The sequence below is a fragment of the Macaca thibetana genome, chromosome 4 (assembly GCF_024542745.1).
Source record: "Macaca thibetana thibetana isolate TM-01 chromosome 4, ASM2454274v1, whole genome shotgun sequence".
NCBI classification, from domain to species: Eukaryota; Metazoa; Chordata; class Mammalia; order Primates; family Cercopithecidae; genus Macaca; species Macaca thibetana.
Genome location: NC_065581.1, coordinates 10,376,871 through 10,401,125, shown reverse-complemented (window position 1 = coordinate 10,401,125; position 24,255 = coordinate 10,376,871). Strand labels below are relative to the sequence as shown.

Below are 24,255 nucleotides of genomic sequence, written 5' to 3'. Positions count from 1 at the left end.
CCTGTAGTCCCAGCTACTTGGGAGGCTGAGGCAAGAGAATGACGTGAACCTGGGAGGCGGAGCTTGCAGTGAGCCGAGATTGGGCCACTGCACTCCAGCCTGGGCGACAGAGCGAGACTCCATCTCAAAAAAAAAAAAAGAAAAAAGTTAAGTATTCCAAGTGTTCAGCTGATTTGAGCATTTTGTCCAGGACATCTGATTCCAATGTTTGAATGTGTGTGTTTGTGTGTGTGTGTGTGTGTGTGTGTGTGTGTATTTAAAGAGAGGGTCTCCTTGTGTTGTCCAGGCTGGCCTTGAACTCCTGAGTTCAAGCGTGGTAGTACACACCTGTAGTCCTAGCTACTCACCCTCCTGAGTATCTAGGACCACAGGTGTGTGCTACCTACCGTGCTAGAATCAAATGTGTGTTTTGCATTTGTAAATTTATTGGCGTAAGTGACAGAGTCCAGGCATATAATAAAATTGGTGACTCTGAAGAACAAATATTTCATTTTCTTCCATTTTCTCTCAGTTCTTGCAAACTTTCCTGAAATATTGTCTCAGCTGAAAAACATGTTCTCACCATAGTCGCATGAAGGGTGAAACTCGTCTTCCCAGTGGTCATAATGAACACAGCTCATATTGTCCAGGTCTTTTCTTCCACTAGAGGGATTTTACTGACCTCCACTTTATTCTCCCAAGAAACTTTTAGTTAAAAAGCTTAACTGTGGCCAGGTGCAGTGGCTCATGCCTGTAATCCTAGTACTCTGGGAGGCCGAGGCAGGCGGATTACCTGAGGTCAGGAGTTCGAGACCAGCCTGGCCAACATGGCAAACCCCTATCTCTACTAAAAATACAAAAACTAGCCCGGCATGGTGGTGCATGCCTGTAATCTCAGCTACTCAGGAGGCTGAGGCAGGAGAATCGCTTGAACCCGGGAGGTGGAGATTGTAGTCAGCCGAGATAGCGTCATTGCACTCCAGCCTGGGAGACAGAGCAAGACTCTATTTCGAAAAAAAAAAAAAAAGCTTCAATGTTCTCACCACACACATATACAAATGGTAACTGTGTGAGGTGATGGATGTGTGCATTAGCTTGATTATGATCTCTCACCTCACAAGATACACGTCTATCAAAACATCGTATTGTACACCTTGAATATATACAACTTTTAGTTGTCAATTATACCTCGGTAAAGCTGCAGGGGAGGGAAAGTTTTAGCCACAAAGAAGATCCAGTTGGAAAATCTTAACATCAAATGCTAGTTTTTGCATGCAATTTCTTTTCTTTAAAAAATACATGGCCATAATACAAAATTTAAAAAGCAAAATGGTAAGTTGCAAAGCTTGTCTCTGTTCCTCCCCTTTCCCCTAGTCATCAGATCTTCCCAAAGACACCTATACATACTGTTACTAGGTACTTGTATATTTCTAGACATTCCAAACTTTTCTTAACATATACATATTATATAATCTCCTCATCACATAAATGTTAGCATAAGAGACAGCAAGTTGCCTGTCTCAACATCCATTCTCCCACTTTCTTTCTTTTTCTTTTCTTTTTTGACATGGGGTTTTGCTCTGTCACCCAGACTGGAGTGCAGTGGCATGAACAATGGCTCAGCACAGCCTTGACCTCTTGCCTCAGCCTCCTGAGTAGCTGGGACTACAGGCACGCACCACCTGGCTAATTTTTAAATTTTTGTAGAGACAGAGTTTCGCCATGTTGCCCAGACTGGTCTCAAACTCCTGGACCTAAGGGATCTTTTGACCTTGGCCTCCCAAAGTGATGGGATTACAGGCATGAGCCACTGCGTCTGATCTCCTCACTCTTTTTTATAACAGTACTCCAAATGTATTTGAAGCTACTCTTGCTGTCCAGCAAAACCCTGCATTTCTCAGCCTTTCTGTTAGCTAATAATGTAGCCTATGTAACTAAGTTTTAGAGACTGGAGTGGAAGATACTAGAATGTAACATTTGTCAGATCTTTTGCCTTTCTGCTGGCTGGGATGTGGACTTGATGAATGGAACTTAAGCAGCCTTCTTGGACCGTGGAACAGTCCACTTGGGATGGCAGAGTAACAAGATGGAGGAAATGAGGTCCTGAGAATGATGGATTTCCCTTATAAGCCATGGCCCTGTCTATATCTGTTTTTGTTGTTGTTGTTGTTGTTGTTGTTTTAAGCAGTTGAAACAGCTTAAACACCATAACAAGCTCACTGTTACTTGCAGCAAAATACAATTCTTTTTTAAAACATATGCAATTTTTATTTGTCAATTATACCTTAACAAAAAATGTAATAGTCAAAACAAATGATATAGCCATGGATCAAAAAATAAGTCACATTGAAAACTAGAAAACATTTTGAATTGACAATTGTGAAAATGCCACATGTCAAATATTGTGGCATTCCACAAAATCTATTTTGAGTGAAATGTATAGCGCAAAAGCCTATAAATGTTGACATTTAAGAAGTGGGAAAAAAATTTTTTAATTAGCTAGTCATCCAAATTAGAATTAGAAAACAACAGCAAAATAAATTCAAAGATCAAAAAATGAAAAATAAATTTAAGAGCAGAAGTAAATAAATACAACTAAAATTTATAAGATAGAGCATTACAAAGACAAGCAGTTCTTTAAAAAGTCTAATACAATTGAAAAACCTGTGAGCAAGAGTGGAAAAGCAAAAAAGAAAGGACACAAACTATATTAAGAATGTAAGAGGGGGCTGGGCGCAGTGGCTCATGCCTATAATCCCAGTATTTTGGGAAGCCAAGGCAGGAGGATCACTTGAGGTCAAGAGTTCAAGGCCAGCCTAGTCAACATGGTGAAAACCCATCTCTACTAAAATTACAAAAAAAAATTGGCTGGGTGTGGTGGCACATACCTGTAGTCCCAGCTTCTTCGGAAGCTGAGGCAGGAGAATGGCTTGAAACCAGGAGGCAAAGGTTGCAGTGAGCCAAGATCAAGCCACTGCACTCCAGCCTGGGCCACAAAGAGAGACTCTCTGCCTCAAAAAACAAAAAAGCAAAAACAAAAACGAAAAACACAAAGAGGAATGTAAGAGGAGCCAGGCATGCTGGCTCACACCTGTAGTTCCAATGCTTTGGGAGGCTGAGGCAGAAGGATCACTCGAGCCCAGGAGTTTGAAACTGGTCTAGACAACACAGTAAGACACTGTCTCTCAAAAAAAAAAAGTAAGAGGGGACATAAATGTAGAAGCTGTAGGTATGAAAGAGATAATAAAATTTTTCTATTTATAGGCAGTTTTATAAAAACAAATTACAAAATATACATGAGATAAGTTATGTTCTATTAAAGATATAAGGTATGGTATAATACAGTAAAATACAATTCTTAACAGATGTGTATACCATACATAGTGCACTACACCTTGCTTTCTTCCTTAACAATATGTCTTGGAAATGAATCTGTAGAGTACATAGAGAACTCTCTCATTCCTTGTAATGACTGAATGTTATTCCTTTATACGACGGAACCATCATTTATTTAAACGTGTCTTATTGATAGCATTTAGATTGTTTCCAGTCTTTGCTATTATAAAAAAAAGGCACAATATACAAACCCATCATTTCACACACTTGCAACTCCATCTGTAGGATAAATTCCAACGAGCGGAATCACTAGGTTTAAAGGCAAGCTCATATTTATTTGGATCGATTTCACAGAGAAGCTATACCATCTTACACTACTCCCAGCAAAGTAAAAGAATGCCTACTGAGTGTCCTAACAACAGCGTCATTAAGGCGGCACATTCCAATGTCTGTTGCACTTCTTTCATGAAGCTGAGCACCTTTTCCTGGCTGCATAGCCTTCCAACCAACTCTATCATAATAGAACTTGTTCCTCATCACCAGCAGGTGGGCATTTGCTAGCTTCAGATCTGAAACTTTCATTTTCCTCTAGTAGGCTTCCGAAAGTAACCCTCTTGCTTCATGGATTAAGTGAGCCAGGATGCCAAATAACTTATAATTGAGAAATAAAACTCACGCGAATGAGAATTTGTCTCCAAAAGTAGAAATGTTTCCATCAATGTCTCTCTTTCCACAACTTGCATTTGTGAAATTTAGAATGAACGTCAGAAGTAGGAAAAGACTCATTCTGTCCTAGTAGAATCTTTGTGTATTTCTTAGAATACTTATTGTAGGATTAAATTGAAAACAAAATCATCCAGTTTTACACTTATTAAGGAAGAAAATGATCACAGCAACATATAAGATGTTGACAAAGGGCTGGGCGCAGTGGCTCACGCCTGTAATTCCAGTACTTTGGGAGGCCGAGGCAGGCGGATCATGAGGTCAGGAGTTCCAAACCAGCACGACTAACATGGTGAAACCCCGTCTCTACTAAAAATACAAAAATTAGCCAGGCGTGGTGGCACGTGCCTGTAATTCCCGCTACTCAGGAGGCTGAGGCAGGAGAATCGCTTGAACCCAGGAGGCGGAGGTTGCAGTGAGCCAAGATCACGCCACCGCACACCAGCCTGGGTAACAGAGCAAGGCTCCGTCTCAGAAAAAAGAAAAGGAAAGGAAAGGAAAGAAAAGAAAAGAAAAGGAAAGGAAAGGAAAGAAAAGAGAGAGAAAGAAAAAGAAAGAAAAGATATTGACAAAGAATGAAGTTCAACACATGAGCTTTGACCAACATTCCAATAGATGGCAGTATTGGCCAACTTTTTCCTTAAAAACGTAGGTTCTTTTCAAGATGCTAATTAAACCTTGTTAGACACAATAGATATATTTTGTGTAATTTCTCAATGAGAATTTGTATGTGTAGTTTATTATACATTGTGCTCTATATTGTAAAAAATAACAAAAACCCTGAAGTGGTAATGTCGTAGGCAATAATAATGCAGTAACCGAAGTATGAATGCACAGTTTTGAGCACTAAAACACACTAAGGGCTTTGTTACAGACTGAAATATGTCCTCTCCCCAGAGTCACAGGATTATGAAGCCATAATCCTCAATGTGACTATATTTGGAATCAGGGCCTTTAAGGACATAAATAAATTAAATGAGGTCATAAGAGTGGAGCCCCAGTCTGACAGGACCGGTGTCCTTACAAGAAGAGGGAGATTCCCCAGGGAGTCCTCTCTCTCGGCTTGGACACAAAAGAAAGGCCATGTGAGGACACAGAGAGAAGGTGGCTGTCTACGAGCTAGGAAGAAAGGCCTCACCAGAAACCAACCCTCACAGCAGCTCGATCTTGGACTTCCAGCCTCCGGAACTGTGAGAAAAATAAATGTTTGCGATTAAAGTCGGTTGCATGTTGTTAAGGCGGGCCTAGCAAATGAATACAGGCTCTTTCCTAACATTGTCTCTTTAAGAGCTCACCAGCCTGAGGTAGGAATCATTCCATCTGTATTACTAATGAGACCGCTGAGGATCAAAGGGGTGAGTAAATTGCTTAGCAGTGCCTAGGTTTTATGTAATGAGTTTGGCTAAAACGGTAGAGCTCCCTGATTCTAACCTCCCTGCAGGCTTTCCACCACATCCACTGACCTCTACATGGCGAAAACCAAGGGTTCACTCTGTCTTCAGGGAGCTCCACCCAGCAGCCACGTTTGACAGAGCTGTTCACTTTCTCTTCCTGGAGCTGTGGCTTCCAGAGTCCATGCTCAGCAGTTCCGCTCCTTCGGCTACTCCTCTTTTAGGTGAGCTTTGTTGGTGTCCTTCATTTCCCTGACTCTAAACATTGGAGAACTTCACGTCCTGCCTTGGGCCTCTTCCCTGCTCATCCACAAGCACTCCCTAGGTGACCTCAGCCACAGCCTCCAAACTGGTTTTGCTGCCTCCACACTTGTCCCCCTGCCCTGACCGAGCAGCCAAGGTGACTCTGTTAAGATAGGAAGCAGATTGCGCCATTGCTTGACTCAAGACCCTCCAAAGTCTCTGATCTCACTCAGAAGAAAAGCTGAGGGTTTTTTTGTTTTTGTTTTCTTGTGTGTGTGTGTTTTTTTTTTTTTTTTTTTTTTTTTTTGATGGAGTTTCACTCTTGTTGCCCAGACTGCAGTGCAGTGGTGTGATCTCGGCTCACTGCAACCTCCACCTCCTGGGTTCAAGCGATTCTCCTGCCTCAGCCTCCACAGGTGCCTGCCACCACGCCCGGCTAATTTTTGTATTTTTAGTAGAGATGGGGTTGCCCCATGTTGGCTAGGCTGGTCTCGAACTCCTAACCTCAGGTGATCCACCTGCCTGGGCTTTGCAAAGTGCTGGGATTACAGGCATGAGCCACAGTGCCTGGTCAAGCTAAGGTCTTTATAACATCTCCCTTTGGTGCCAACAGCTCCACCCCCCAACTCCCTTCACTTCTCCATTTCTCTCTGGCCTCCTCTGTTGCTCCTCTGTCCTTAGCTCACTCATGCCTACCACACAAGCCAGCCATGCTTCTGCCTCAGGGCCTTTGCACTCACTGGTTTCTCTGCCTGGAATGTTTCTCTGGTAATGCAGATGCCACCATATCCTTGGAGACATCCTTATCTCAACTGCAAACCACCCTCCCTCTCAGTACTTCCTGACTTCTTTGTTTATGTTTTTCCTTCAGCCCATACCATTCATTATCTGCCATACTATATATTTTACTTACCTTGTTTATTTTCTCTCCTCTGGAATACAAAGTCTACAAGGGCAGATATTTTTTTCTTTTGTTTTCATGGTTCTAGGCTCAAAACCTCTAACAATGCATGGCACATGGAAGATGTGAGAATTTGCTGAATAACTGAATGGCACCATGTTGCTTCACCTAAGGATAATGACTTAGAATAGGAAAAATGTACTGTGCAAAGATCAGTTCTCAATAGCTGTCTACATCTCAGAACAAGAAAAATTAGATGTAAACTGTTGCACAAAGGATTAGATGATTTTTTTTAATCACATTGGAGATAAGTATTGCCATAAGCCATATAAGCAAAACAATCAAATCTCTGGAGACATTGGAAAATAAGATTGATTCTAAATTTGCTGCTGATGTTTACCATTGCTTTGCATAAAGGCAAAAGGAAGGGCTGGCCAACTTCTCATGGTTTTCCAAGTCCAGGTGTCTATGGCTGAAATAATAGACAAGGAGTAACACTGTAAAATTTGGCAGAGCTGGGAGACTGCTTGAGGCCAGTGGTTCAAGATAAGTCTGGATAGCATAGAGAGAGATTCTGCCTCTAAAACAAAACAAAATAAAAGACAAAACAACTAATTCTGTTTTTTGTTGTTGTTGTTGTTGTTTTAACACAACAACAAACTTGACTATGAAAATTATTGCTGGGTGCGGTGGCTCAGGCCTGTAATTCCAGCACTTTGGGAGGCCGAGGCGGGTGGATCACCTGAGGTCAGAAGCTCAAGACCAGCCTGGCCAACATGGTGAAACCCTGTCTGTACTAATAATACAAAAAATTAGCCGGGCGTGGTGGTGCCTGCCTGTAATCCCAGCTACTCGGGAGGATAAGGCAGGAGAATCACTAGAACCCGGGAGGTAAAGGTTGCAGCGAGTTGAGATTGCACCACTGCACTCCAGCCTGGGCGATAAGAGCAAAACTCTGTCCCAAAAAAAAATTATTATGTATAATTCATTCAAGGGCTGTATGACTCAGTTCCCTTAGAAAAATGTCATAATTTTTATGATATTACTGAATACCATTGGCATTATTTGTGTAGCCCACTTAAGTGAAGTCAATAACATGATTAACTGGCCTATTATCTTCATGTCAGGCCAACGTTATTTGGATTTTATAAGTTAGGGTGAGATAGAAATAAGTGAAAATATTTTTTCTAATGAATAATGGTGAATCTAAAATAGGATCGACTTGGCCAGGCATAGTGGCTCATGCTTTTAATCCCAACATTTTGGGAGACTGAGGCAGGAGGATTACTTGAAAACAGGAGCTTGAGACCAGCCTGGGCAACAAAGGGAGAACTCTTCTCTAATAAAAATAAGAATAAAAAATTAGCCAGGTGTGGCAATGTTCACCTGTGGTCCCAGTTACTTGGGAAGCTGTGGCAGGAGGATTGTTTGAGCACAGGAGTTCAAGGCCGCAGTGAGCTGTGACTGCACTTCAGCCTGGGCAAGAGAGCAAGACCCTGTCTCTAAAAAAATAATAATAATAAATAGGACTGACTCGCATATGTAAGCAACTATTTTGTTACCAGTGACAGAATATATGTGAGGATGTTTTCTAGTCTTGTGACTGGTTTCTCAGTTGTATGTTTTATTTTTAGAATCATTGTTTCCAGGCTGTGTTGTTTGGAAACTCAGCTGACAGATGTATGAATCTGATTCCAAGGTCTCTGAGAGCTGGAAAGGGCCTCAGAGATGGTTGGGACTGATACTCTTGCATTACAGGTTAGGAAATGCAACCCGGAGACAAGAAGAAACGTGCCCAAGGACATAACAGCCAGCCTGTGGCTAGGCTGATACTAGAATCCTGTTCTTCCCATTCCAGTCGCATGCTACTCAGGAAACTCATCAACATTCCTGAATATTGAGTGTTTCCTACCTGTTACATTAGCAGTTTTTGAGAAGGGTATATATTGTAGTTAAATTAATCAGCTCTGGGAAAATATGGGTGCTGCATGGGAATAGAGACTGCCATTTGAGAATCACTGCAGAAATGACAAAACCCTGAGAATGAAGAATGGGCCTGAAATAGTCCTGGCACTCTGCTCTTCCACCAAACTGAACTGCAGCTCTAAGGAAAATGACTTCACGTCTGTCACTCTAAAGCCTGTTCTAAGATCACATCCCCTCTGACTCTCCCTAATACTTCTGATTATAGTTGGTAATGATGCCCATTAAATGTCTTTGGTTTCTTGGTACACAGAGAGAAGGTAAATAATGGGTTCATGATTTAGGAAAGAATACACAAATATTTTTCACACTATAAATCTGCTTTCTATTCAGTTAAATATTAGACCATCTGGTAATGGAGAAAATGTTTGAAAAATCTACCTAGGTTAACCTAAAATGTTGCATTTCCTGCCTTCGGGCTTTGAATTTTTAAGTTTCATGTCTTCATAGATGGTGATCAGGATAAAAGTAATATCTCTCTTATATTCGTGCACATGTTTAAGTCTGTGTACATATACATATAAGTCATATAACAAGCCCCATGCCAGTGTGCTTAGGAAACACAAGAGTGCTAAAGACTAGAGTCAAGTTCCTCTAAGCAACTCAGGGTACGATCACTTATCACTTTTTTTTTTTTTAAGTGTAATTTCCATTTTATTTTTCTCTAGAGAATAGTCCGTCTTCAGTCTTTAAGGACTCAGCTCTTTACACGGGCTTTGGTGGGGGTTGTGGAGCAGCACCCGCAGGTCTAAATCAGGGCTGGGGGTGTTTGGTCCTTGCGGGCTTCATGAGATGGATTCCTGACTACTTTGCTGTGAATTGCATAACTCATACAGTAATGTAGCTTCACAAACAGCTTGAGAAGCACATAAGCATCGAAGACGCTCGCTTCAGAAACGTCCCTGACCGCTGCGGCCTCCACTATGTTTTGGATGACGAATTTCTTAATGGCCTTGTCCTTGGGCACACATAGGGCACAGTTTGTGCAGCGAATAGGCTGCACTTGGCCAAGGCACAACCGTTGTTCTTTCTTTTCTTGGTCATCTGGGAGGCACGGACCGGAGAGAGGACTATCACATTGTTTTGTTAGGCATAGTTTGCTAGTGTATGAGTATTCTGGCACAATTATATGATACTGAAAGTAGGAATCATAAACATGAGTAAGATTTGGAATCCTGTGTATCAAGTGGCAATGAGTACATTAATGATGAAAATGACAGCAAAAGCTAAAAGTAAAAAAGAAGACCTTAAAGTGCAGTTTTCAGCTCTTTTTTTTTTTTAAAGTAGTGACAGGGTCTTGCTGTATTGTCCAAACTGAAGTACAATGGTGCAATCATAGCTCATTGCAACCTTGAACTCCTGGGCTCAAGAGATCTTCTCACCTCAGCCTCCCAAAGTGATGGGATTACAGGTATGAACCACTATGCCTAACCAGAACATTTAAGTCACTAAAGCTAAATGTTAAAAACAATCATCCGCCAGCCTCGGTGGCTCACACCTGTAATCCCAGCACTTTGGGAGGCCTAGGCAGGTGGATCACCTGAGGTCAGGAGTTCGAGACCAGCCTGGCCAACATGGTGAAACCCCGCCTCTACTAAGAGTACAAAAAATTAGCCTGGCCTGGTGGCACACACCTGTAATCCCAGCTATTTGGGAGGTTGAGGCAGGAGAATTGCTGAATCTGGGAGGCAGAGATTGCAGTGAGCTGAGGTAGCACCATTGCACTCCAGCCTGGGTGACAGAGTGAGACTCTGTCTCAAAAATAAAATAAAATAAAATAAAAAAAAAAAAAAAAAAGATCACAGGGAAGATCAATAACATTAAGAATTATACAGGGAAGCCTGTATCCCAGCACTTTGGTGGTAGTAAAAAGATCGAGACCATAACATTAAGAATTAGCCATGCGATGGCGGGCGCCTGTACATATTATGACAGTTTGCAGTGAGCTGAGACCCGGCCACTGCAGGGATTAAGTTTGTAGGTATTCTAAGAAAAATTTCCCTTATTTTTAGGTTTAATCTTGTTCAGGTAAAATAAGAAATTTTCCTGGCTGTGTGTGGTGGCTCATGCCTGTAATCTCAGTACTTTGGGAGGCTGAAGAATGCAGATCACTTGAGCTTAGGAGTTTAAGACCAGCCTGGGCAACATAGTGAAACCCCAGCTTTACAAAAAATACAAAAAAAAAAAAAAAAAAAAAAGTTGGGTGTGGTCTGTAGTGCCTGTAGTCCCAGCTACTTGGGAGGCAGAGGATCACTTGAGCCTGGGAGGCAGAGATTGTAGTGAGCCAAGATCACTCCACTGACTCCAGCATGGGTGACAGAGTGAGACCCTCTCTCAAGAAGAAAAAAAATTCACTTATAGGTTATCTCTGCCCCAGTCCTTATTTTATATTTGCAAATAAATAATGAGCTTTAATTGGAAGACAGAAGTGAACAGAGTAATATTCCGAAATTATATCCTTACACTGTTTTTTTTTGTTGTTTTTTTGTTTTTTTGGTTTTTTTTGAGACAGAGTTTCGCTCTTGTTGCCTAGGCTGGCGTGATCTCGGCTCAACGCAACTTCCGCCTCCCGGGTTCAAGCAATTCTCCTGCCTCAGCCTCCCGAGTAGCTGGGATTACAGGCATGTGCCACCACGCCCGGCTAATTTTTTTATTTTTAGTAGAGACGGGGTTTCTCCAGGTTGGTCAGGCTGGTCTCGAATTCCTGAGCTCAGGTGATCCGCCCGCCTCAGCCTCCCAAAGTGCTGAAATTACAGGCATGAGCCACTGTGCCTGGCCATCCTCACACATTTTACTGTGGAAACATGTATACACCCACACAAAATCCCACTTATAAAACATCCCTATAGGACACTAGCAAAATCCCACGGGATCCCAGGGGTTCAGGAGCATAGTTTGAGGAACCCAATTAAAAATCTTTGTGCTGGCCGGGCGCGATGGGTCATGCCTGTAATCCCAGCACTTTGGGAGGCCGAGGTGGGCAGATCCCATGAGGTCAGGAGTTGGAGACCAGCCTGGCCAACATGGGGAAACCCCATCTCTACTAAAAATTCAAAAATTATCCGGGTGCACATGGTGGTGCACGCCTGTATTTCCAGTTATTTGGGAGTCTGAGGCAGGAGAATTGCTTGAACCCAGGAGGCAGAGGTTGCAGTGAGCCGAAATTGTGCCAGTGCACTCCAGCCTGGGCAACAGAACAAGACTCTGTCTCAAAAAAAAAAAAAAAAAACTTTATGCTTATTTTTTTAGAACTATCAGTGTTATCAGTTAGAATGATTTTGGCTCCAACTATATGTCTTTCTCTTTTTTTTTCACTTTTTAATTTTTTTTTTTTTTTTGTAGGGACAAGGTCTCACTGTGTTATACAGGCTGGTTTTGAACTCCTGAGTTCACACGATCCTCCTACCTTAGCCTCCCAAAGTGCTAGGATTACTGATATAAGCCACCACATCCGGCCTTCCAACTATATGTCTTTCACTCATATTCTTTTATAATAAATCCTGAGGTAGGACAGCTATAGGGTCACTTAACTCAGCAGCTTAACAAGACCATCAAAGACAGGGAATTCTTCCCATCTTTCCACTCTGCCATGTGGGAGCTTCCTTTATGTGGGAGCCTCCTTCATAGTCACAAAGTGGTTGCAGCAGCTCCAGACATCACCTCCCTTATATCCCCACTTGGTAACAACCAAAGCCTGGAAGACACAATAAGGACCCAATCTTCTGTTCCTTTTTAAGAGTGAGGAAAATGATCCAAGAGTCCCTACTTCCAGTCAGATTTCCCCTTAAATCTCATTGGCAAAATAAATTATATTACATACTCATTCCTAATTATCAGAGAGGAAAATGGAATTGTGATAATGACTTAGATAAGTGATTCACAACCCAGGCTGCTCACAGCATCACTTGGAGAGTTTTCAAAAGCTGTCAAAGTCTAAACCAATTAAATCAGAATCTTTGCAGAGGGGCCTAGGCATCAGGGTTTTTTGTTTTTTATTTTTTGTTTTTTCCAAGACAGAGTTTTGCTCTGTTGCCCAGGCTGGAGTGCAATGACATGATCTTCGCTCACTGACACCTCTGCCTCCCAGGCTGAAGCGATTCTCCTGCCTCAGCCTCCCAAGTAGCTAGGATTACAGGCATGTGCCACCACACCCAGCTAATTTTTGTATTCTTGGTAGAGACAGGGTTTCACCATGTTGGCCAGGCTGGTCTCGAACTCTTGACCTTGTGATCCACCCACCTTGGACTCCCAAAGCGCTGGGATTACAGGCGTGAGCCACTATGCTTGGCCAGGGCATCAGTATTTTTATAGCGCTCCCCAAAAGATTCTGATTAACAGTGAAGGGTGAGGACCAGTGACTAGTCTAATTCTTAGATGAATCAAAATTCACCCCCTTGGGCAAGGAAGGACCCAGCCTTTCTTTAAACATGTGGTTGCCTGAGAATTGAACAAATTTGAAGTAGGGAGAGAATGGTTTTGCCATGCCTATCATGGTATTGTGGAGATTTAAGATTTAGTGGCTGGTGAGGTGCCTCATGTCTATAATCCCAGCATTTTGAGAGGCTGAGGCAGGTGGTTCATTTGAGGCCAGGAGTTTGAGACCAGCCTGGCCAACATGATGACCTCGTTTTTACTTAAAACACAAAAATTAGCTGGTTGTGCCTGTAGTCCCAGCTGAGGCAGGAGACTTGCTTGAACCCAGGAGGCGGGGGTTACAGTGAGCCGAGATTATGCCACTGCACTCCAGCCTGGGTGACAGAGTGAGACTCTGTCTCAAAAAAAAAAAAAAAAAAAAAAAAAAAAAAACTAGTCAGAGCTGTTGAGGTGTTGAGGCACCTGCTACTGATACATACTATAAACATGGAAGATGATTTTCATTTTTATAGTCATGAGCAGGATACTGTCTAATGTATAATCGTTGGACATTAAAGAAAACAAATTCCTTCTTGTCTCCTTAGGCTCAGAGCCACTCAGACATTGGGAAGCAAGTTTGTCAAGATGACAGAGAACCGAGGTAATGGATTCGAGTGATGAAACAGGAAGTTCATTCATGAGTTTTTGGCCACACCTCCCAAGTGACGACTTGGCCAGAAATGGGATAACTGGATTTCTCTACTTCTCTTTTATCATCCTCAATGAGAGTGACCAAATATTAGAGCTAGATGGAACCTTAGTGAAAATCTGGCTACTCGCCCCGTCCCACCAGCCTGCCACCCATTTCAGGTTTGAAGAGACAGAGACACATGGACCTTATGTAATTACTGGAGATTATCCCAGGAGTCTGTGGCAGAAGTCAGCTTCTTCCCTCCGTGCTTCCCCGCCCTGTCTCTGGTGCTTTCTACCAACACCAGGTTGTTTCTGTGATCATACTTAAGCGTACCTAACTTGTGAATGCTGTATAGAAGGTGATAATGAACATGATTTAGCTTTAACACTCAGTTTCCTAAAGGGACACGTGGGGGCAGCAAATGTTTAGGAAAAAAAAATTCCAGTTCTAGTCTCTACTGTCTACATATGTGTATACATTTGGGAAACGTTTGGGAAAGGAATATTTGAGATCTTCTTTTTCTTTTTTGTGGTTTACTTATTTGATGATATTGAGATTGTTTCTGAGCCATGTGCTTCAACATCGGATTGGGGATTTCAGAAAAAGTTTTAGTCACTGTGATTCAATTTAGCTTCCAAATGTACCTCTGCTAAGAGACTATTAAAAGCACTCATAAATAGGACGCGTGTCTTCTTTGCAGTGTTTGTTAATTTTGAGTCACATCTTCTTTTTAGAAATTCATAAGACTTGGTGTCACAGAGACTGGAATAAGTGTAGTCAAACTTATTGGTGAAGATATCCTTTAGCTGTTTTCATAATCCATTTCCATTGTTATGCTTATTGATGAATAAAACATGTTCTCTTGGTAGATACTTCTTTTTTCCCCCCACCTTGATTTAATGTTTCCACTCTTATTGTCAAGTTTCTTATTACTCCCTAATAACTCTCAATAAAATAATGATTCCTGGGAGATTATTCCTGCCTTCCTACTATCACCTGTTGATTTGAAAAGGCAAAACAATACCGTAGAAGCTTCACTAATGCATTGAAAGATAAAATGATAATACTAAATACTAAAATATGAAAAGTGATACTAAAAGTGGAGTCCTAGCACTAGTTTTTTGCTTTTTTTTTTTTTTTGACTCTTTAAATTTTATTTATTTATTTATTTTTGAATTTTTTAAAATTATACTTTATGTTCTGGGATACATGTGCAGAACATGCAGGTTTGTTACATAAGTATACACGTCTGGCACTAGTATTTTGTTGCCACAAAATATCAAGCATGTATCCAAACCGCTCAAGACACATTAAAGGCACAGGTAATTTGTAGGCATATTCAGGCTTGCAGTTTGCATTTTTTGGCTTTCTTGTGGCTTTCAGTGTCAGTTGAGGTAATTCATGGGAAACAGTCACCAAAGAAATGCCAGTATTAGAAATCCAGGAGCCATTTGTCCAGCTTCTTCCAGATTCAAGACTTTAGAGGTAATTTCTATCAACACTGGACATTTTCTGTCTACAATTAACAATGAACACATAGCATTATGTTTAATTGCAACCTGTTTAAAGCAGATTGGATGCTAAGGTTTAAGAACATTCTTCAGTCAAAAAGGTCTTTTAATCAGGTTTTTAATCCTGAGCACAGTCTAGGACACAGCATCGTAGACTAACTCATTCGAGAATAGGTATCATCATCTAATCCTAACCACCCCCACCACCAACAAGCTGAATAGCTCTGGGCTCAGTATATACATTTGTACTGGGCTCAGTACACACACCTAAGCCAGGTTCAGTATATGCCGCTTTACAGTGAGGGGCATTTTGTAATGAGAGTTCTAAGGCTCTAAAATTCTGTGTTTCTGCTAGTTTCTTCCTCAAGAAAAAACTGTGGAACTCATAGTGAATTCCCCCTCTTTGGGTGGTTTGAGCCAGGCGGCTATTTAATCACAAACATCACAAGTCAGATTTTTCCTACCTAGTGTTGGTAGTGGAACATACCGGAACTGCTAAGGCCAAGGAAATCCCATTTTTCGAAGAGGCTTTCCTTTGTTAGCTTCTCTTTCTAGTAGTAAAGGTAAAAGAAAAAAAGATGTTAAAGATGTAAATATCTTAGGGGTTTTTTTTTTTTGTATAAATATTTGAACACAATAAGAATATGTAATGTAAACTGGATATGTATTTTTTACATTTTACTTAACCTGAATTTTACACAATCTTTGCTTGAATGCTCCAATAATGAAAGGAGAAAATATGTATTTAAACAATTTTTAAGTATTTATTCTTTATTCAGGACACTTGAGTTTCATCAAGCTATAGTTTTAAAATGTAAAAATGCTGTGAAATTAAAAGCAGTCAAATGCTTTTGTCTGAGTCTTTGTTCAAGGAAGTAGCTTAGACAACCTTGCCTTAAAAGTTCTTGAGGCAAATGAAAACCAGTTTTTCAGAATTAGAAAGACCACAATTAACTTAGTATCCTATAACTTTGGTATTTTAAAAAGTAATTCTCAAAGGGGTGAGTCAAGTCAGAAAGGGAACTGTGTGTATAAATTGTCAGGTTTTGGCATTTGTTTCCAGCCATTTCCAGACAGAAAACTTCATTTTTATTCTTCTTAGCACATTTCAAAGGAAAGTTGTACAATTCTTATATTCACAATATCACAGCTAAAATTATCTAATCATAAAGACTGTACAATTTACATCATAAGATTCAGAAAGAGCACATTTTGAGTTTGAAAACAAATGAAGTGATTTGTGCTATGTCATTTTTTTAAAAAAAACCTCATATACTTGATGAGGCCTTATTAAATTATCAACGTAAGTTTCTAATGCAACTTTCTGTGTTGATATAAATACAGAAAAAACAATACCATTTGAACAGTGCCTCCCCAGGGTTCCAGAGCCTGGAACAATTTAATAAAACAATTAAGTACTGTGCTATTGGGGTCGGGGTAGGGGGGTAGGAATGAGCTTTTAAAACTAAACCAAAACAAAACAAAACCTCTCCAGACTGAGAATCTTTGAGTTTTGAACATGTGATTGGAAATCCAGAGGTAGCTTGTCTGTCATTTTGAGATCTTTGATAAGTAATCTTGCACAGCCTAAAAAAACTGATGGGCGCGACACTTTTACTGGAGAGCTCTCCTTTTAGCAACACGTGCAAAAATGGTAAGGTTCTACTATTAAGACATTACCAGCGATTAAAACATGGAAATCTGACAAGTTTTAACAGCAATCGAAGTGTATTCTTTTCAAGTCTGTGGTTTTGAGAAAAAGCAGTGGAGTCTGGAGTCTACAGGTCCCGTCGAGCACACCAAGAGGATGGGCTTCCTTTAGGAAGGCAGGAAAGGCAAAGAGAGTGTCTCCACTTTAAAAAGCACGGCCTTACCTCATACTGCAAAATTAAAGTGACAAATCCTGGAGAAAATCTCGGAGCACGCATTACAACCAGTCCCGTCATTAGTCAATTAAGACAAACTGAATGTAAACGGAGCCTTGTCCGAGTCTATTCGCGACCCTAGGCCCCTCCAGGCAGTGGGAAAACTGGGCGGACACTTCCGGGCCTGCACAAAGAGAACCAGGACCGAGCCCTGGCCACTAGCTGGGGCTTTGCGTGGCAGAAAGTTTCGAGGCTTCCGTCCCAGACTTTCAGGAGACTTGCATCCATTTAGGAGACTCTCTGTCTCCACCAGCCTCTAAATTCTGAATGGGAATAAGCCCAATCGGCTTCCCACCCCCCGGCCCGCCCGGGTTTGGCGCCAGAGCGCCCTCCCGGCAGAGGCCAGAGCGCAGCGGGAACCGCCAGCCCGGCGGGGGCGCACTACACTCGGCACTGCGGTCCCCGCCTCCCGCCGCAGCCCAAGGGGGCAGGCCTCGGAGCCACCCAACTGCGCCACCCGGGAACTGGCTGGGTCCGCAGAGCAAAGGGGCGGCGGCGGCGACGCTGAAAGCTGGAGCGCATTGCGAGCCAGCGGCCACCGCACTGCTGGGGAGCGACGCCCACCTGTTAGCTCAGATATTGACATTTCCAGGCCATGACACCTGCACCCTGAATGGTGACCAGCCTCCTCACCCGCGGCAAGACCGAGCCCCGGGGCACACATCCTCGGGTCGACTAAGTGGCCAGAGGGTCAGCGGCCCAGGCCTCCAGCTGCGTGCGGAGCCGCGAGCCCAAGGCGCGCTCGCCTGGCAGTGGTGCCTGAGACTGGGGCTGCTGCAGCTCCCCGAGGCCCGCTCCAGGAAAAGACATCCGAGCCTCTCCACCCAGCGACTCAGGGACCTTTATGTACAAATGTAGGACACTTGCCTCTCTGGTGGGGAAAATGTTGGAGAGGGCGCTGCCATTGGGTGCGCACCTGGTCAGCGAACTTAACCTAGCGAGTTTGGGATGGAGAAGTAGGATGGAGAGGAGAGCGAAATTTCAGTCTCTCTGATTTAGCAGGAAGAAGTCCATGATCCAGGATTCCTGGCTTTTCGGACTTGAGATTCAAAGAACAAGTCCCAGGCGCATGGGCTTAGCGAACGAGACTGAGACGTCAAAGTAGCGCGCTAGGAGTTGGAAAGTGGGGAAAGAAAAGGCAGAAGTGTGGAAACTGGAGAAAAAGAAGCCCAGAGGTGGAGTGAAGTTATGCCCGGTCCAGAGTAAACTTTATTCTAACCTAGAGGCTGTCTCGATTTCTTAGATGTAAAGACACCCTATACTGTGCTTCTAAACCAGCGTCCCGGGCAAACAGCCAACGCCGCCAAGAGATGTCGGGAAACGCTGAGTTTTTAGGCTCTTGCTTAGCAGTGCTGTTGGACTTGTTCTTAAGTTGGCTAATTCGAATGCACAGCAGTTTGAGAGGTTTAGCTTTGCATACCTAGGACTGAGACACGCCCTGTTTTTCAAAAGGGGGACTGATAAAGCCAGGGTCTCAAGTTTTTCACAAGGCCAAAGATGAGGAGTGGCTGCAGTTTAGAAAGTCAGTTCCAAAACTCTGCTATAGATCGACGCAGACTTGCCCTAAATAGTTCCCAAATCTAGGTTTTACTCCCAGATATTCTGATTTCTTTGTTGTGTTGAGCCGCTCAGGCATCGGGACTTTACAACCCTCCAGCTGACTCTAATACACAGCAAAGTTTGAAGGCCACTGCGCTAAGTCACCCATTATCCCCAGGAAAGGTTTTTTGGAGAAGGAGCAGAGACCTTCTTCCATTTAGCTCTTGGCGATTGTGCCAGCTTTGGAACTAGCTCCCTAGTCATTGAAAAGTACAATCCCTCATCTTACAAGGTTGTTATTGTTTTTGTTTTTTGTTTTGCTTTGTTTTTTGTTTTTTTTTTTTTTTTTTTGCACAGAGACACAGCAAAACATTGACTCTCCACTGGCATCAGCCATATAGGAATTATGAAGGATGAAACCATCTCCCCCAGGCCTTCAATAAGTGCAAGTGATAACTTAGCATTGAGAATTCTGCCTACCAGTTACAAGGTAAACTGGTAGCTCTTTTCAGCCACCCTGACTCAGGATATCCCATTAGGAATCAAAGTAATCTCTCAGGGCTAGTGATTGCAGACTTTTCAAGCTGGTGTTAAGGAAACTGAGAGTCTCAAATTCAGGCTGGATCACATGCACTTGCATCCAGACTCCCCCAAAATGGATCTGCTATTTTAAGACTGGCTGCAGAATAAGCCTGGGGGGGGGGGGGGGGGGGGGGGGGGGGGGGGGGGGGGGGGGGGGGGGGGGGGGGGGGGGGGGGGGGGGGGGGGGGGGGAGGGGGGGGGGGGGGGGGGGGGGGGGGGGGGGGGGGGGGGGGGGGGGGAGGGGGGGGGGGGGGGGGGGGGGGGGGGGGGGGGGGGGGGGGGGGGGGGGGGGGGGGGGGGGGGGGGGGGGGGGGGGGGGGGGGGGGGGGGGGGGGGGGGGGGGGGGGGGGGGGGGGGGGGGGGGGGGGGGGGGGGGGGGGGGGGGGGGGGGGGGGGGGGGGGGGGGGGGGGGGGGGGGGGGGGGGGGGGGGGGGGGGGGGGGGGGGGGGGGGGGGGGGGGGGGGGGGGGGGGGGGGGGGGGGCTGGTGTCTAGAATGTCCAGGAGTGGTGCTGGGGAACTGGGGGGCGGCATTGGATGTCCAGGATCGCTCATATACAAATCTAAAACCTGGTTATATTAAGTGGTGAATTACTGATACCAAGACTAGCAAAATAGCCCCTTTTCAGCCGACATGGAGGGGAGGATAGTTCTCTTGGCCTTTCCTAAAGGTAACTCCAGAGGCAGAGGCACCACAGAGGACCACCCCCCTCCCAAACCCGCCAGGCACCCAGCTGTGCTTGGACTTGGCTGCCTAAAGCGTTTATCACCTTACTTTATACAAGGCGGGACCTGGAAACAGATAACCCCCGGTGGCTGGGTCGGGTCAGGGATCACTAATAACTTCCTAGGGTTTCATCCTCTCTCTCTCTTATTTCTGCACCATTTCTTTGCAGTGAGAACTGCCTGATACTTCCTTAACCTCCATCTCTCCAAGAACAAGTGCATAACATGGGGCTGCGGGGAGACAAGGGATTGGAGAGAGCAAAACCCTCCTCCACTGGTCAGGAATTCCCTGCATACTCCAGTTGTTGAGGATGCGAAAAGGGATCTTACAGTCTTCAAGAACTCGCTTTTTCACTCCCCCACCCCCAGAACTTTCTGCTGATCTATTTTGGGGGTCCTTGGGAGTATCTTCAAAGACGCTAGGAAAGTAAACACTGGAGTGGGGGGCTGCAGATGTGCCCATTCTAAAGATCCAAGAGAACCATTCTGCACTCTCCCAGGCCCAGTCCTGGAGGGGCGTCCCTGTCACACCCCAGCTCCACAGTTCATGGTACCCTCCTTCTTTCCAGGCCGGTCCGGACACGAAGCATCCCAGCGATTTACTCTGAAGAAGAGTTGGGAGAGTCCCCTTTCCTCCATCCCCCCTCCCCCAACACACACACACACACACACACACACACACACACACACACCGCAGTTCTCCACTAGGGTTTCCCTCCAGGGCAGATTACTTTATGACAGGGTGTGATAAGTGGTGATTTTGTTCCTCTTTTGATAGCAGGATTGCTTTGTAAACAAAAGCGCAAACTCGTTCCGATAGTGGTTCCGCACCAGTGCTCGGCAGCCGCCCTGGCACAGCGGGCAGCAGAGACAGCTGCTGCACCTGTCGCCTAAGGCCGAGAAGACCGAGAGGCCGCTCTTGGAGGGGGCGCACTGACCGGTGACGCGCTCCTCCAGTCTCCAGGGCATCTTTAGCTTCCCAGCTTGCTGCACACCTCGGGCCTGTGCCCACTGCCGTCAGTTGAAAGCGTGCATTCTGGAGAGCCATAGTGGGACACGCCTAATGCACACCCTCCCTTCTTCACCTTCTCCCTGGACACCTTTGCTAAGAGATTTGGCTAATTTCTTCTGTGGTTGCTGGTAATTCTACTGGTAATTCCTTTGCCCTAATCCAATTGGAGAGTCATGCCACTCAATTTCCCTCACCTTTTCCTTCGAGTAGCCCAATTTTCCTTCTTTCTGGCCCCGACCCTGACGGCCAGTTTACCATTCCAAGGGAGACCAAGAAGGAAACCAAGTTTGAGTTAGGTTTGCTCTGCCGAGGGCAGGGAAGAGCAGCCACTGTGGGAGACAGGGGAAGAGGAGAGAAGTGCAGCCAGGGGTCACCCCACCTGCGCAGGGATCTTCAACTCCCCAGTGAAAAAGCGAAGCCGAGGTTATCACCCGAATGGACTCATCGCTCAGACTTGGGTACAGATATCCAAGTTCCTTTAAAGAACTTTGGGCGAAATCGCTAGGGGTATGGTGCTTGATGGTAAGTGAAGGGGTGGAGTGAAAATGAGGCTCAAGCAGGGCTAACCCTAACGCAGAGATTACTCCCTCAACTTTGGGGCTGATGGTCCTGGGAGGAGGGTTGTTGGCGGAGAATGGGTTCCACCGGCGTTTCTGACACCGTAGGCCTCAGAGAGCCTGAGCTCAGCATTACCTGAAGGTGGGAGCTCCGCTCAATCCAACACCAGGTCATCCCGCCCCTCCCCGCAGCACAGGCTTCCCTCACTGAGTGGCGCACAGAAAAATTTGCGATATGGTTCAGTGTCCCAGGCCCTGTTAGCTAGGGAACCTGCTTCGTGGTGGCAGCGCCAGGAGTGGCTGGGGAACTTCCGCGGCTCTCCCTCTCCCATCCCAGGGAGAGGAGCGGGGTGCCGCTGGTCTCTGATGCAAAAGAGCCCCAAGGCCGCACTTTCCGAGGCCTCTTGGACGCAGAGGTGGGTCGCCAAGTGCAGTTAGTGGCCTTGGGCCTGCCCGCACTGGGAGCAGCTGGCTCTCCGGAACGTTTGTCTGGAACCCAGAGAGCTGATGAAGCTGGGAGGCATCCCCCATCCCTCGCCAATCATGGCACCCCCGGAGATGGGGCAGTCTCGCTGGTGCGGAGCTGCGGAGGAGGTCCGGGTGGGGAAAAGCTCTGAGCGGTGCAGCAGGTGTTTGAGGAACAAGGGAAGGACGTAAATCTGGCAGGACTGGGGTTCTGAGGGGGAAATCGCGGGAGGTGCAGATGACCAGTTCCTGGCTGCGGTGTGTCTAAGAATGGCAATGCAGTTTACATCATCTTGAATTGAACAGGTCTTGGGCGCTGTGAACTCATCTTGGACGTGGGGCTATGTAGACCGTCCTGGACACGGCTCAGCAGCCTTTCTTGAAAGCACACTGTTGGCCAGGCGCTGTGCTAAGCGTTTTGCGTACAGTCTCCTATTGAATTCCCACCAATTAGCCACTTTACAAACCAGAAAACAGAAGTTCAGACAAGGTCAGTAACTTCCCCAGGATCACACAGCCCCTACACGTATATATATCGGAGCTGAATGTGGACCCCAAGTGATCTTACTGCAAAACTAAATTCTAGCTCCCGCATTCCACGTCCCTCCGCCTCTCTCCCACATCATCCTCCCGCTAGGATGTGCACAGCTGCCGACGGTCCTCTCTCCTAAGGCCCGGGGTGCTTCGCTTCCAGGTCACCCTGCCCATTCCCACCCAACCCTATGCGGTGCCTTAGCTTCGCGCTTAACCCCGCTCTCAGCTCTGCCTCCCGCTTTCCGCACGCTCAGGTTCCCCACCCCAAAAGTACCGAGGGTGGAGACGGCGCTCCCCAAGCCCCACCCTGGCCCTGGGACGCGCCCGCCAGCCCTTCCTAGGCTCGGCCCGGCCTGTCCGGCTGGGCCCGAGGTCGCCTCCAGCCAGTGTTTCCCCCGCGCTGGCGAGGCGAAGCGACCGCAGGTTGAAACCGCCGCTCACTTTTAAGAGAGCACAGCGACCTCCGCCTGAATCCCGGAGAGCTGCAGGAGCTCCCTTCGTGCGTGTCTTCCACTCTGAAAAGTTAGTCACCGCCCTATATTTCCACTTTCTGGAAGAAGCCAGGGAAGGTGTACTTATTAGTTAAAAACGTCATCTAATTTATTTAAATTCTCACCAAAACAAAACAAACCAAAAAAGCTACCCACAGAAACCCCCAGACTTGAGCAAGATTCTAAGGCAGGTCCCAGAAAGTTTTAAATCAACTAAAGGATGGGTACTGGGATGAAAGTCCTGTAGCCCAGGGATGAATAAAATGCGGAAGCTATAAGAGGACTCCAGGGAGAGGCACCTCCACCCCACCCCTGGGAACGCCGAGAGGGTGCAAAGCCGCCTGGACAGGGCCGGGGGTCGGAGGTTCTCGGGCACGGTTAGAAAGGGAAGGCTTTGGTGCCTGGGGAACAGGCTCTGCTCCACAGCGTGGAGCTGACCTTTTACACATATTTGCCTGACATGTCAGAGAAGATGATTTAAAACTGGTTCTTTGTTCGTCTCCAAGTCCCAGCTACAGCAGCCTGGGAGGGTAACTGGGCCTGCCCCAGGAGCCCCAGGCCCACACCAGGACAATTCGATCTCATGGCCGCAGGAATGGGACTGGCACTGTCTCTGGGAGAGTGTGGCCCGAGGCCATTCTCCTCACCCTCACCTCCCTGCCGGCCAGGTGCGGCTCCTGAGGGAGGTGAGCTCCAGGAGCCCCAAATCCTGTGGCTTCTTTTAAAGCTCCCCTCTAATTAGAAGCAGCGGTGAAATCACTTCAGTGATTTTATCTGTCATGGGAAAGCAAACCCTAAACCAAACCTCAGTTGCCCATCCCAGAGCCACCAACGCCCCCTTTAAATAGTTCTTCCTTTAAATAGTTCTAAGTGGAAAAGAGGGAGAGGGGAAGGGAACTGTGAAAGTGGGAAGAAGAGGGTGGACCTTTGTACAGAAGTGCTCAGTGTGAGTGTGTAAGAGAGTGTGTGAGTGTGTGTATGTGTAGTTTCTCTCTCTCTCTCTACGATGGGAGGAGACTAAACCTAGAAGCCAGAAGTGACACAGAATCATGAACGTCTTCACCTATTGAGCAACAGTTTCATGTGGAATCTAACGCTGAAGTGGCCCCGGGGGTGGCAGAGTAGGATCCGCTAAGGCCAGTCGTGCCCTGCACCTCGTGGGCGGGTGGGGAGGCGGGGACAGCGACCCATCCCCACTGTGTCCAGGTCCGCGGGGATCATCGGGTCTGGACGCTTCCACCGGTGTAGCCCTTCCCCAACCCCCGACCCCCACCCGGGTGTGGAGACTCCCCCAACTCGAAAGTTCCGAGGG

The 24,255-nt window shown here is 45.7% G+C and overlaps 1 long non-coding RNA gene across 1 annotated transcript; it reads left to right on the top strand.

Annotated features, from left to right (window-relative positions):
• The first annotated feature begins 5,076 nt into the window (after positions 1 to 5,076).
• LOC126953892 (uncharacterized) lies at positions 5,077 to 14,471 on the top strand. The gene is made up of 3 exons (XR_007725403.1): positions 5,077 to 5,393; positions 5,480 to 5,653; positions 13,515 to 14,471. It is a non-coding gene; the product is annotated as an uncharacterized LOC126953892 (long non-coding RNA).
• The last annotated feature ends 9,784 nt before the right edge of the window (positions 14,472 to 24,255 follow it).